The sequence below is a fragment of the Protopterus annectens genome, chromosome 1.part2, assembly GCF_019279795.1.
Source record: "Protopterus annectens isolate FY-2018-M chromosome 1.part2, PAN1.0, whole genome shotgun sequence".
NCBI lineage: Eukaryota > Metazoa > Chordata > Ceratodontiformes > Protopteridae > Protopterus > Protopterus annectens.
Window position 1 is genome coordinate 1,029,805,168 of NC_056727.1, and position 15,031 is coordinate 1,029,820,198.

Genomic DNA, 15,031 nt, shown 5'->3' on the forward strand with positions numbered 1-15,031 from the left:
GCTGGGATTTACAGGAGAAATGTTACCATCTGTGTGTAACAGTGTCTGTTAAATCATATACAGCACAATATTAATTGGTGTTATTGTTTCTAGTCAGCTTTGGTAGAAGGGACTTTATGAAAAGCCCTGGTTAGTCCTTGCATAGTATAATAATATTCTGTTTATATATTTTTCAAACCATGGTCTAAATGAGATTCTGTGAAGAAATGGAATCATGTTTGCTTTAAAATATTAGTTTATAAAAGAGCAAATACTATCAGTCTTCTGTAAAAATTGCAGGATTTTATAGAAAGGCTCTTATAACTTCCAAGAATCATGCCCAGTATTGACAGAGGGCATTCAGTAGACAGGTACATGTCTCACTGCATGTTAGTGGCATAACAAGGTGGATTAAGTTGCTGAGAAAAGAAGAAAAGAGATTTTTTTTTGCGGGGAGAGGGGGTAAAATATTAAGGTGTGGATATTTAGAATCAAGAAAGGATACTGCAATAAAAAATATAGGAGACTACTACTAGAAGTTTGTGTCCATACGATGTGTGCATATGGTGTATGAGTGAGTGTGAGTGTATATGTGTGTGTGTGTGTGTGTGTGTGTGTGTGTGTGTGTGTGTGTGTGTCTGTGTATGCTCATACACATCTGTATATCTGTGCACGTGTGTGTGTGTTTATGTGTATTTGGCACATACGTGTCTAAGTCATTCTTTCAAAATGGTACACAAATTAAAATAATTAAATTGACAGCATTTATCTTATACCATGTTTCCTTTACACAGGAATATTTCATGTTTTTGCATGATCTTTACATGAAGAACTACAGATTTATTTTCCTGACTGAAATCTGCTTTTATCAAAAAGTCATAGTGACAGACACTGGAGAATGGAATGATCCCAGTTCTTGTTTACATTTGACTGTATAGTGTTATTAATATAGTCACTTGTTTCATGTCATGAGCTCTGTGTTATAATTTTGTCCCAGTAGTACACTATTATTTTATTTTGGCATTCAGCTAATAGTGTCAGCAGGCTCCTTGCAACTATATTATTAAAAGTAATCTCAATGTCTTTTATTAGGAATGAACTTCCTGCAGATGGCCTAAATACAAATAAACAAATAAATAAAGACTAGCACTACCCTACAAACAATTCATTAGTGACCTGCTTGTAATCTACTTACTTTTATATCTATTTTCCTTACATATTTCTTCTTCTTCCAGGTCTGTTCTACTTTCCCTGAACTATAGTTTTCATCGCAAAAATGAACATAACAGTGTTGTTGTCTTCTATTATCAGTACATTGTCCTGTGAGACAACAACATTGGAAGTCCTTTTGTGTATTATATCACTTCTGTGCTCTAGTGCCATTGTGTTTTGTACAATGGGCACAGACATTCCTCTATCAATCCTGATTTGAATTAGACGTGAAGTGTATCTGTGAAGTTAAATGTCTTAGTTGTTCAGTTTGCAACCACCCCACTGATGTAAGAAAGTATCTTTGTTTTTCATATGGGTTTAACCAAAATGAACCATTCAATGCTTAACTCTTTTACAGAAAAGCACTACTGTTTCTCACTACAAAAAGAGTTGTTTTCCATTTCACCTTTAATCCTTTCTACTTGTCTGCATTGCTATTTTGCCCAAGCCTTATGACGTACACTCTTATTTCATATTGGTTCAAGTGAGTAATGCTGCTGCAGGATAACTGACACAGTTACCACTTTTTTTCCTCTTCCCTAAATGTTATTAGAATTCCTTTTCCTTCTATGGACTAACAATAGAGAACACAGTTCCTACAATGATTTTCTTTTCCTGCCCTGCCTGTTTTTCTTATAGGTTATCTGATTCCTAAGTTACTTTTAGACAGATATTTAACAAACATATGTAGCCTGTCCATGCATGTTAGGAAGTGTTGTCAGTAGGTTTACCTCACTTCTTGATATGGGCTGTACTACTAATCCCTGGGGCAGATTTCTATGAACTCAACCAGTCATCAGGATATGATAAGAAGGAGGCAGTGACATTATAATGTAGAGCAGACAAATGATGCTTATTCCACAAATAGGGAACCATGGGTAATAAAGGTACCTGTCCAAGAAACCCTATTTAAAATACAACATAAATTGAGAATTTTACAGCAACTGCTTCAAAAACTTCCAGTGTTTCTTAGATGAAGATGGCTAGTAAAATAGGACCTTTCTTAACTCAAAAGGCAAGACAGATATGGCCAGTTAGGAATCTATATGAGATGATCTGTCCAGCTGCCTAAGAGAATACCCTTTAATACTGTTTGTTAGGAAACGCTGATGTCTTTCAAATGGAGATATGTGTTTGTTAAGATATATATGGATTAGAGCATCATGTTTAAGGATCAGCCTGATAAGAGAGGAATGGAGAGGTTTAAGACCTCTTTTGCGGTTAGATCAGCATATCTAACAAATTAACTTTTCCTAAAAAATACACTATAGGGACTGAAATGGTCTTAGTTGATATGTGGAAGACAGAAAGGTGAAGGCCAGCTCTGGCAAAGCAGACTGGCATTGCGCCACATGCTGAGACACATTGAATCCCCCATGAAATGACATAAGTTAAAAATAGACGGTCATTAAAAGATCGGTCAGTCAGCAATGAGGATTAAGGCTCAGGCTCTGAGTTATTAATGAGATGATTCATGTAGTGAAGGGTACACAATTTGATTCATTCCACCTCCATTTGCATAGTGTATGACTCTGAGCAAGTTAATCAACCAGCAGTGCTCCCAGGTCACCCTGAAAAGGGTAACTTTGTCCAGCGGGCTTACCCAGTTAGCAAATAGATTAAAAAATAAATAAGTATTTTGTTTTGAAACTGTGACATCATTCTCAAAGAAGACAAGAAACTGTTCAAAGTAAGTATCTACACTGCCTCAGACACCTGCATATTGAGGTCAAACACATCACTTTCCATCTTTTCCAGGGTGGAGCTATTACAGTCACCCAAAAAGGAGTAACAATGAGAGTGCACTCATATTTAGTGTGAGGGGATGTAAAGATTCTGGTGAATCCTAAATCTGGGTAGCAGACTGATAGGTGATCTTGACCCTATCCCTGTACAGACCGGTGATTTGAGTATCAGTCTGGCTAACTGTACAGTCTCCTAATATCAGTACATTGTCCTGTGTGGCAACGGTCTTGGAAGTTTAGTTTTCTTTGAAAGTGTAAGTAATAATGCGTTACAGTGCATAGTATTAAAGTTTATATAAGGTATTGGTGACTTAGGTAATGATTTCTTAACAACCTTGAAAAAACTGTGTCTACTCATAAAAGGTTGCACTATTGTGTTGAGTTACTGGGGAGAGTAGTGTGTGAGTGTTTTGACTACAAATTTAACAAGAAGTCACACCTCTCACAAAAAGTATCAGTAAATGTTAAAAGACAGTAATGATCAGTAAGCATAAAACAGTTACTATGCTGCATAAGAGTTGCTAAATGTAGGATGTTGCCAATAAAAGGAGATGAAGCAAACTGAGTTCAAACCAACATAGACCATTACATGAGCAGATATTATTGACTGCCTATCTTATTAATAATCACAAAGACCCCCAACTGTCCAACAATTTAACAAATAAACCAGATCACAAGATTTAGTATGAATTTGAAGGACATATGTAAAACAATGAGAAGCACAGAAAAAGTAGTCTCATCTTTTAATTCGAGGTCAAGAGTGCAACACTAACTATCGTGATACTTTAAGTAAAATATACCTCCAGGCATGCTGCTATGCTTAGCACAACAGGTACAAACCTAGAAGAAACAAGGGCAATATACAAACAAAACCCAGTTAGTACAACAGGACTCCAATAAGCTCAGTCTGTCATATCTCAGTAATGAAAAGTACGTGACCAACACAACTAAATTTTTTACATATTAAGCAGACACCCACCCAAACGTGGAAAGCAAAAATCACCAACAAAGGAGCAAAAGAGAGCAATTCATAGTTAGTTATTAGGCTTGTGGTCCAGGGGACCATTTAGGAGCCTATCGCAAATTCCCAAACCCTGTCAGGTTAAGTGACTTACTCAAGGTCACACAGAAGGAACATGAGACCTGAAAGAATAAAATCCGGTACCATAAGAACTACAGTCTTAACCCTCTGTGCCAAATGCTCAGACAATTTATTTAGGAAAATTTAGGATAAACAACAAATTCAGTCAGGCAAAAATGGAACCATTCTTGTTATCACTAGGAACAACAACCACAGATACTAGGCCCAATATCAGCAGCAGTCAGCTTCAAGTCACTCACCTCCTGTCTTTTCCAAATCACCCAGATGAAACAATGGCAGATCATAACAAAACCCAAACAGGAATGGTCCCAGCACAGAACTCTGGGGACTCCACTGGTGACTGGACTCTTTGTGGAGGTAACTTCCCCTATTATAATTTCCTGCATTTTATTTTACCAGTTAGTGCAGCTTATACAAACTCAGGTAAAAAAAAAGCACAATCTAGAAACATAATTCACAGCAGGGCTCCAATAGTTAAGTGCTGTAAAGCCTAAGCTAAAAAAAGTACTCTTAAGCCACTACTAAGCCTTCTCAAAGCTCTAAAACATATTTTGCCAAAAAGGACACTGCAACTTGATATTCAGGAGTCATATAATTTCCAAATGACTCCCTCCTTAGAACTGTTGTACTCCATACCTCAAAAGTTCGAATGGCCTCTGAAAAATGGAATGATCCCTGTTCTTGTTAACATTTCTGTATAGTGTTATTAGTATAGTCACTTGTTTCATGTCATGAGCTCTGTGTCATAATTTTGTCCCAATAGTATACTATTATTTTATTTTGGTATTTAGCTAATAGTGTCACTTAATGCTTCACGATGTTTAACTCTTTTATTAATTTTTCAAATTACCTGAAAAGTAATTCAGCTGTTTTGTCTTCTAGTTTCTATGCCTATTCATGTTAACACACATTGCAAATTATGTCAAATGGTTTCAACTAACAGCTCATCATAAATAATAAAAATAAATAAACACCAGCCAACAGCACCATTACTGTTGTTATTGTCAGCAAGTCCTGTATGGCATATTACCACTGTTTTTTATCTCTTTTGGGTTTGCTTGTGTATATACATGATGTATGTTAAAACTAAATGTCTTCTTGTTTTCTGTTCAGAAGACATCCTTTACAAGACTGTGTCCTTGTTTACTTCAGACAGATTTAAATTGTCTCATTGTCTAATATTTATTTTCTTGGGTCTGCAGCACATCATTTGATGGTACTTGCATAGTCTTCATGCTGTGGCCTTTCTTCCTGTATTAGTTCTGGTGAATATAGTCATCAGCTATTTTAATTTTATAACAGTTATAGCTCTGTTAGCCTGCGGTATCCTACAATCCTAAAATCATCTTGTGACTATATATTTTATTTAAATTATTTCCAGCAGTTAATATATTTTTCCATGTTTACTTGCAGTGTGTATAACCATAACCTCTACTAAACAAAGGATCTCATAGACTTCAGTGCATCTAGCACATGCAGGTAGTTAATGCAGACAATGTTACAGGATGTGGTGAGGCAGTACACCATTCTTAGGTCTGGTACTTGCTAACTCAGGATGAATGCACATGAAGCGATTACCAAAAGTAGGACAATGCACAAGTCAAATGGAGCAGCTTCAGTCATTACAAACACCGAAGTGATTCAGACATGCACAGAAGTAGGTAACATTTTGATTATTTTTGCAGGATCCTAGTTAAGTACTATGCTAGCTATTGTTTTTGCTTGGAGCTTTTCTCCCCGGGCCTCTACTGAAAATGGACATATATCCAGCTAGACTAGCCCGGTCAACAAATGTAAAACAAATAAATAAATAAATAGCTGCCCTTGAAGGCCATTTTAAGTTTAGACAGTTTCCCTTTCTGTGCCCAAGTTAACCTATCCCATTCAGCTAGAGATTGGCCTTACCCATACCATGGCCGAAAATTATATATTACCCCTAATGAAAATAACTAGGAGCTAAGCTTTGATTGCCTAGCAGTAACCGAGCTGCAGAATTCTGAATAAGCTGCTGCAGAAGCGTTTCACTGTTAGTGAGCCCCAGGAACAGGGTGATATGTGGGCCACCAAAAAAAGGTTAGTGAGCTGATATGCTTTCTTGCCCTAGTATGTACAATTATATGCCACATATTTGTTTTTTATCATAAACTGGAGATCATAATGCACAACACCTATACAGAATGAACGGTACAGCTAATAACATTTCCACTGCTCATGAAAACTGGATTTCTATTTGTACTTAAGCTAAGGCTTTTTATTTATTGTTATTTATTTATTTATTTATTTGTTTGTTTGTTTGTTTATTTATTTATTTATTTATTATCACAGAAAGAAACAAAGTAAGAAAGAAAGATGGAAGGAACAATTTTTAAAAGTAAAATAATTTCTCATATGAGGAAGGCAGAATATATTTTATCACTGATATCTGTTTAAATAGATATTACGTTATTGGTCTCTGACAAATGATTATGTTATTATATGTTTCTTAGTCCTGCAATTGTTTTCTGGAATCTTCTATAATAGTTTAACTGGTGCACTCTAATGAATGTCTAGGCTATTTGCAGAAACTACAATATTCATTGTCATGGTATGCTTATATGGTGTAATGTAATAGTCATTGTGAATGAGATCTGACAGCATATCTCTCTCATCAACTAACTTTACAGTAGTACCTCCAATGGAAGTATCTGTTTAATATGATAATAGTTTCATGTTAGCTTATCAAATGGTATAGATGTGATTATACAGGTTTATTGTTTATAAATGTGCAAATACAATAATCTGCTGTGTTTGCTGAAGGAAGGATGTGTGTTTATTTATTTATTTATTTTCATGTGAAGAGGTTAAAAAGTTAGTGTTAAGGAAAAAATATTGAAGTAAGTCTTCGCTATATATTTTCTTTTCATGAGAGTTTAGCTTCATTCGATGTGTCAGGAATATAGAAAGAGTGGGGATCTATAAGTAATCTGTTACAATGAGTTTACTGAATGGCTTCTCAAGTGACAGTGGAAATTATTTAGTCTAATTAAAAGATGAAGAGTCTGAACAGAGTAACTATAGCCTTTTCAAAGGTATTTCCTACATAATCATCAAAACATTCTTTTCATGTGTGCTGTTCGCCATATTTACTGTCTAAATTTGATATGAATACAAGTGTTTAATGTTATAAAAATAAAAATATTAAATAATGTAGTGAGTGAGTTAATATTAAGATATAATAATTAATGTCTTCTGTAAAAAACACTCATAAAAACAGAAATAATAAATCTGGAAGTCCTATTTCACAGAGTAGACTGTTAACTCCACAAATAAGGTTTCTAGAGTGCTATGATGAAACAGCATTACAAAGCAAGTTGTTACAGGAAATCTGAAGCCTGAAATGGTATATAATTTAAAATTACATCTCATTAAGTCCATTTTTCCTTGCTGCTCTTTTTCAGACAGCTAGGCATCTTATTTTTCAAAGATTAGCCTTTGTTTAATGCTGAGATGCTATTATTTGCTTAAGTGATACACATTTCTCATGATGATACAATGTTTAAATCACCATAAAAGTATATAAAGACACAGAAGCTAATTATGATGCTGCATGTCTGACAACTTAGTGCTAATGTTAAATCGATCAGGGGCAGAGCTCAGCAGTGTCAATAATGCTGCAATGGCTCATAGACATTATACTTACAAAACCAGAGAATTGCAGGCAAGCATCTTTACTAAATCGAATCCTTACATTTACACCCCACCAAGTGCTGCACTAAAGTTCTAAGTATTCTATCTACGTCTGTGTAAAGGACAGAAATGAAGAGATAATGCTGCAAAGTACCGGTCAGTAATCAACCAGAGATTTACCAAAAGACTATAATTTCACTCATTCTTGACAATTTTATTTGCAGTTTTGATTAGCAGATACATTATGGTACCATATATTTCTTTGTATGTCATAGAAAATGTGAGGAAATTTACAAAGAAATGTAAGATTCCTACTGCAAAACAAAAATGTTGATTTTTATAGATATTAAATGTCTTCTGGTGTCATTTTAAGGGGAGTGGGGTGCAATATTTGTCAGCTTGGAAGGAAATGGTCAACAGACCATGCTGCTTTCCCAGGGATGGTCTGCACCTCTCCCCTCTAGGCTTTTGAATACTAACTAAAACATTGTCCTCCCCCATAGTGGCTTTTTTAGGCAATGCCAAACTGAAAGTACTTCCAGCATAACAAATCAAAACCAAGAAAATCTAAAGGTGTTACAGCTCAATGCTAGGAGTCTAAACAAAATCAACTATCTAGAAGCTTTCTTCACCCTAGAGAATGCTGATGTCTGTGTGGTACTGAAACATGCTTTAAATACGTGGAGATCACATTAACAGTGCAAGGTTATAATGCCTTCCACACACTTAGACCAGCTACTACACAGGCAGGGACAAAAGGTGGAGGAGTCTTGATTTACATGAAAAATAAACATACCTCAAGCCTGGTCAAATGGGACAATGCACTTCAGCTTCTCCACATTCAAATCACCATAAGCAAAATCCAATACCACTTCCTTGCAAGCTATAGCTCCTCCTCTATGACCCAGGAAACCCATACCATGTATTTAAATTTATTGTAAGCACTCACCATCCAACACAGTACCATAGTTATGGGTGACTTTAATTGTACCACTATTAACTGGGAATCTTATATGACAGCAAATGTACAGGCATGGAGATTCATGGATTTTGTAAACTCCCTGGACCAGATTGTCAATACAACAACAAGAAGTGTAACCATACTGGATCTGCTCCTCACTAATATGGGACAGTGCTACACACCTCCCCCTTCTTTGGTAAGGTCAGACCACAAAATGGTCTTCTATGAAGTAAAAATAAAACCTGGAACCCCAGATAACCCTGGAATATTCAGGAACTACTCTAAGGCTAACTTCCTACTAAGTGAGAACCTGGCAAAATTTAAGCCCCCCATAAACCATGAGAACACTGCTGCCTATGCAGAACTGTTCACAGAAACCATATACAAGCATGTTAATAGCTGCATACAGGCACCTGTATCCATCAGGGAGAAGTACAGAACTATCTCATAAAACAAGCCACCATGGTGGAATCATAACATCAATAGGCTGTATAACAGATGGAAGAAAATCATGGCACAAATTAGGAGGTGCAGCACCCAGCAGGATAAAAGCACTCTCAAACTAAGCAAACAACTCAGAACACAAATAAAGTCTACCAAAGCCAAATGTGAGGTCAATTTGCCGCCCCCCCCCCCCCAGTCCAAGGACAACCGCATAGCATTATTTATCTTTGTCCGCAACCTCAAAAGACATACACAATTGTGTGAAGAGCTCATTGTAAATGGAGCCACCTACACTGAGCCATAAGATGTAGCAAACGTACTGGCCAACAGATTGAGTTCCAACTTTACCCATCTCTCTCCATCAAAGTTCCCTCAGTAAATACTGTCAAATATTACTTCACCTGCTAGGGAACAGGCCTTAATGCTTCCTCTAAGGTCAAGAGCACTACATCAATGGACCCAGACAATATCCCAGGATGCCTTCTAAAAAGCATGTCATCTATCAGGCTCTCAGAAATTTCTGTTTAACTATAGCCTCCAAACAGGCTTCATGCCTCATGAATGGAGAACAGCAACAGTCATAGTTCTGCACAAAGGTGGGCCATCTACATGCCCTGCAAACTACAGATCCATAAGTCTCACTAGTCTCATATGCAAAGCTATGGAAAGAATTATCATGGGAATGGTCAATAGTGACATAGGAAGCCTCCAGACATTGGAATCAACCCAGTCTAGTTTCATGAAGGGCAGGTTATGCTTAATCAACCTGGTGGACTTCTTTGAGAAGGTCACCAAAGCAATGGATGAAGGCAAAATAGTCCTCACTGCCTACATTGACCTGACCAGGGCATTTGATACAATCCCCCCACTCGGGCATTATTGACAAACTTAACAGGTTAGGTACAAACACTTATATCACTGAGTGGATAGCCAGCTGGCTCACAGATAGGTCCCAGGAAATTAGAATTGGGGAGTCCACCTCTACAAAGAGGTCAGTCACAACTGGAGTCCCTTAGGGATCAGTCCTGGGACCACTCCTTTTTTGCATTTACTTCTCTGAAGTCAACCCCAATGTCAGTGGTCTCTGGCTGACTAAATTTGCAGATAATTGCAAATTAGGAGCTGTCATTAAATCACCCACTGGCACAAATGTTCTCCAGGAAGGGCTGTCATAGACAAACAACTGGTGCCAGAGCCATGGACTAAAAATAAATGAGAAGAAATGCATTTTGGGACATCATCTACCCCTGGAAAGTATCATATTGACAACACACCCCTAAGAGTTGACCCAGTAGTCAGGGACTTGGGAATAGACATAGAGAGTAATCTAGCCTTTGACCTTCTCACGTCTACAGTAGTGAGGAAATCATTCTATGTTGTGCAACTCATAAACAAAGGTATGACAACTAGGTCCAAAGAAGCCTTTGTTCTACTGTATTCAGCATTCATCAGACCTGTCACTGAGTACAATGACCCATTTGTTATGTACCTAACCAGAATTATCCAACAATTGGGATGTCCACAGAGGTTCCTCACTAAAAAAATACATGGCAGAAGTAACATATCCTATGCAGACTACCTCAAGGCCCTATCCCTATATTCTGTCTCCTACAGACAGTTGAGGAGAGATCTATGCCTGGCATACAAGACATTGCCAGACCTCACTCTGATGGACCTCCTGCATATCTGCAAAATAAACAGCACCAGAATTACCTATTCTAAAGACTTAAACCTTGCCTGTGATATAAATAGGACCTGCTGGAGAGACAGGTATGTATCCAATAGACCACCCTTTCTTTAGAACATGGTCCCATCCATGTGAAGGAGAGATCCTTCCTAACCAAATTCAGGTGTAGGGGAACAGGGAATGTATCATTGGTTTGGCACCTCTAATGTCTCTAATGAACACAGGCAGCCTGTAAATGTTTCATCTCCCAGGACCTTGCTTCACCTTCTAAGCCCCTGCTTACACTTATCAAGGGTACCAGCACTTGTCAAGGATTTGCAGGGCTAGGCTTAAAAAGGCATTTGTGGTCATTAGATTAGTACACACCTATGAACCTATGAACCTATTAAATCTGAAAATAAAACAGTAGGATACTGCTGGCTATAAGCTGCCCATTTATTTTATATAAAAAGTACTACATTTTTAGTCATACAACTAAAACCTAATATTCAGAAAATATTTTAAAGGCTACATCAAATAAATATTTGTCAAGTAGCCTAGCAATCACATTGCAGTCTTCACCCATCTATCCTCTGGCAGGAGTTATTCATGTAGTTAAATCCAATGCTTTCCAAAAAGTTACTCCTATTCATCACCACACACACACAACTATAAACAATACTTCTTCTTACTCCTACTCAAATGAATCATATACTGGTTATATATTTCTTTAAAGAGCAATGTTTTAAAACATTAACTGAACTTTAGACATATTTGAGTTCTACAAAATAACCCTTCATTTTATTTCCTCCAGTTAAATAAATACTCAGTAAAAACTTCAACACTGTGACATATAATGAGACTGGCTTTGCACTGTCTTCATTTTCATTAACAAACTAAATGTTATTTTTTTCCACCCATATACACTAATTAAACTGAATAAAAAGAAAGAAAAAGAGTGTAGCTATAAAGGACCTGGTTTCACAAGGTAATGCTTACCTGCAGGACCTTATTTTTATTTTCTTCCCCTGCAAGCACCACCTTGCTAAGTAGAAAAGGAAGTTCCATCACCGTGATCAGTGCGTTTGAAACATGAGGTCTTGATTGTTTCACATTTAAGCATACTGTCAAAGAGATAACAATGAAACTTATAAAGCAGTCTATGCTTGCAAGGCAGACTGTTATCATGGTTTGATTTTCCCACACTGCAAAATATGTATTGCAGAGACAGAAACAATGCTTTTTTTTCTTTCTTTCTGGAAGAAAAGATGACAATGCATAGTGTATGTAGGTAGGAAAAAGGCTGCATGTTTAAAAAACAAGAAGCATAAGAATTTAGAAGTTCTGGAAGAGGAAGAAGAGAGTAGGATCAGTATAAAAGATGTACTGGAAAAAAGGAAGAAAGGGACTGAATTTATAGGGTGGTTAGTGCACCCAGAGGATCATGGATGGTTGAGTTTTTTAGAGGCTTTTAGACACTGATTTTTTTTTTCTTTTTCTTGGTGGGGGGGTTGTTGGTACACCATGTAGCAAGTCTAACATAGGCTAGATTTTGCATGCATTGGACATTAAAAGAGGTGAGTGAGTCTTCATTCTGAAGAAAGATAAATGAGTGCTTAGGGAGTGGGTTGGTAGGACTGGGAGAATTTATATGGAGCTGTGAGAAAGGAAACATTTGGGGAGTTTTGAGAAACAGCAGACAGAATCAATAGTGAAGGTTGTTAGGTCAGTAGTGATGGTGCATCGAAGGAAGTTTAGGGGGTTGGGGGAGTGTTTTAACTTATAGAAGAGGCTAGACCTAGTGTTTATGCTGCAGAAGAAGGTCATGTACTTTGATGGGATGGAGCAACAAAGAAATTAAAAAAGTAAGGAGGGTATCAGGAAGATGGATGTTAGTAGAGTACATCTGTTGGAGAGGACTATAAGCATATTAAATGGAACTATATATGTGCCATGGGAGTGTGGGAAAGATTACAGAAGTTATGGATACAGGAGTATGACACAGGAGTATTTGTTTGGTCATTGTGGCTGTTGTCTTTATTTCTTTTTTTATGTGAGGATCAGAAAAGAAACTGAGGATAGACAGAAGGAAGGAGAAAGAATGGGTCAGAAATCTGTAGAGAGAAAGTAAGGAAGAGAAATTGTTGAGAGATGTAGTGAGGGAAGGAAGAAGGGATGTAGTGGAGAATGAAAGCAGGTTGATCTGGGAAGATGAGGAAGGGTGAATTGTGCTAGTGTGGTAGGAAGGGAGAGTGCGGTACTAGTCAATTTATAAGGCTGTATGTGAGTGGGATAGCTTGAACAGAGAGGTAGATTGTCATGGCATTTAGAGTCAAATAAGTCATAAATGAAGAAATTACTAACCTTCAAGAGTATGTATGGTACAGAGAATGACCCCATCTAAGCGGTTTGCAACTGGGTATCAGTGATAGCTTATTTCAGTGTCCTTTTAGGGGTTTCATCATGATGCACACAATATCTCAGAGCAGGAATGAATGAAAGAAAACATTACAGATATGAAATTAACCAATCAGAACAAAATAAGGGTCATGCTACTAAATGCTAGGAGCTTAAACCAAAAATGGCACTCTCTGGAAGCATGTCTATCACTAGATTATGTAGATGTCTGTGCAGCTACAGAAACCTGGTTCAAGGACTTAGAGAGTACCTCAGCCTTGCAAGGCTACAATGGCATTTAGACTGCAAAATGAATGTGTGAAAACCAAAGGGAGCAGTGTTTCAGTCTATATTAGAGATACATTCACCTCACATCTATTTAGACTGAACAGCTCTATGGAGTTACTCAAAGTCCAGGTTACAGTAGGTAAGACCACCATTCAAGTTATAGCCAGTTATAGATCCCCCTCCATGGGTCATGACTCCCATAAAGCCTACTTGACCAAACTGCAGACAATCCAAATTTTACTGAACACACTGGTTATGTGAGATTTCAATTATTCCACCATCAACTGGGAAACCTACTCTAGCCTTAACTCGCTAGCACAAAAGTTCCTTGACTTTGTTAATTCTAATGCCATGCAACAAATTTTCCATACCCTGACAAGAGGATCAAACATTCTGGATCTGGTCCTCACCAACATGTCAAAGAGGTGCACTGCCGCAACTGTTGGACACTCATTAGTTAAAACTGACCACAAATCAGTCACCTTTGAGCTGACACTAACACCAGAACTGGCAAAGGGTGGAATCAGACTAAAAAATGTCAACAAGGCAAACTATACCCTCATACATGAATGTATAAATGCATTCCAAGCCCCACCCCATGCTAGAAGTGGTAACTACACCAAAGCTTACACTAAAGCCATGTACAATCATTTGCATAAGTGTACAAACTCGGCTGTACCAGAAAGAATCAAAGCCAGCACACCAAGTAAAAACAAGCTGCCATGGCAGACATCCAGCATCAACAATCTTTACAATAAAGACATAAAGTTGCTGTCCAAGAAAACAAAAGCAATGCCCCAACAATGGAAAGGCACCCTCCTCAGCCTCAACAGGCAAATAAGAGAAATTTAGCAAGTACAGCCAAGGATAACCATAAGGCATTCCACAGCTATGTGCATAACCTAAAGGGTAATACCCAAGCATATGCAGAAATACTGGCCAATGGTATCACACACACTGACCTCACAGAGATAGAAAACCTACTAGTGGACAGGTTTGTTGAAAATTTCACTCCATTATCCTCTCCAAACTTACAACAAACCTTCCCTCAAACTGCCCCTCACCCAACATATCTGAAGAGCAGGTCCTCAATGCTTTGTCCAAGGCAAAAAACACAGCCTCTATGGTACCAGATGACATTCCAGGCTGTCTTCTAACCAGTCCAAAACACGAACTAGCATCACCATTAAGCACCCCTTTTCAATCATAGCATAACCGTAGACTTTGTTCCTGCAGAATGGAGAACAATAACAGTTATTTCCCTCCACAAAGGTGGCCTAGCAACAGACCCAGGGAATTACAGACCCAAAGCCTGACCAGCTTTGTCTGTAAGACCATTGAACTTATCATTATGTACCTCATAAATAAAGACATAGGTGACCTCCATACTCTGGATCCTACCCATTTTGGCTTTATCAAGGGCATATCCTGCCTGTTAAATATAGTGGATTTCCTTTAAAATGAGACCAAGGCCATTGATGAGTGCAACTCTGTGCACACAGCATACCTCAACTTGGCAAAGGCTTTTGATAGAATCACACATTCAGGCATTACTGACACACATCAAACTG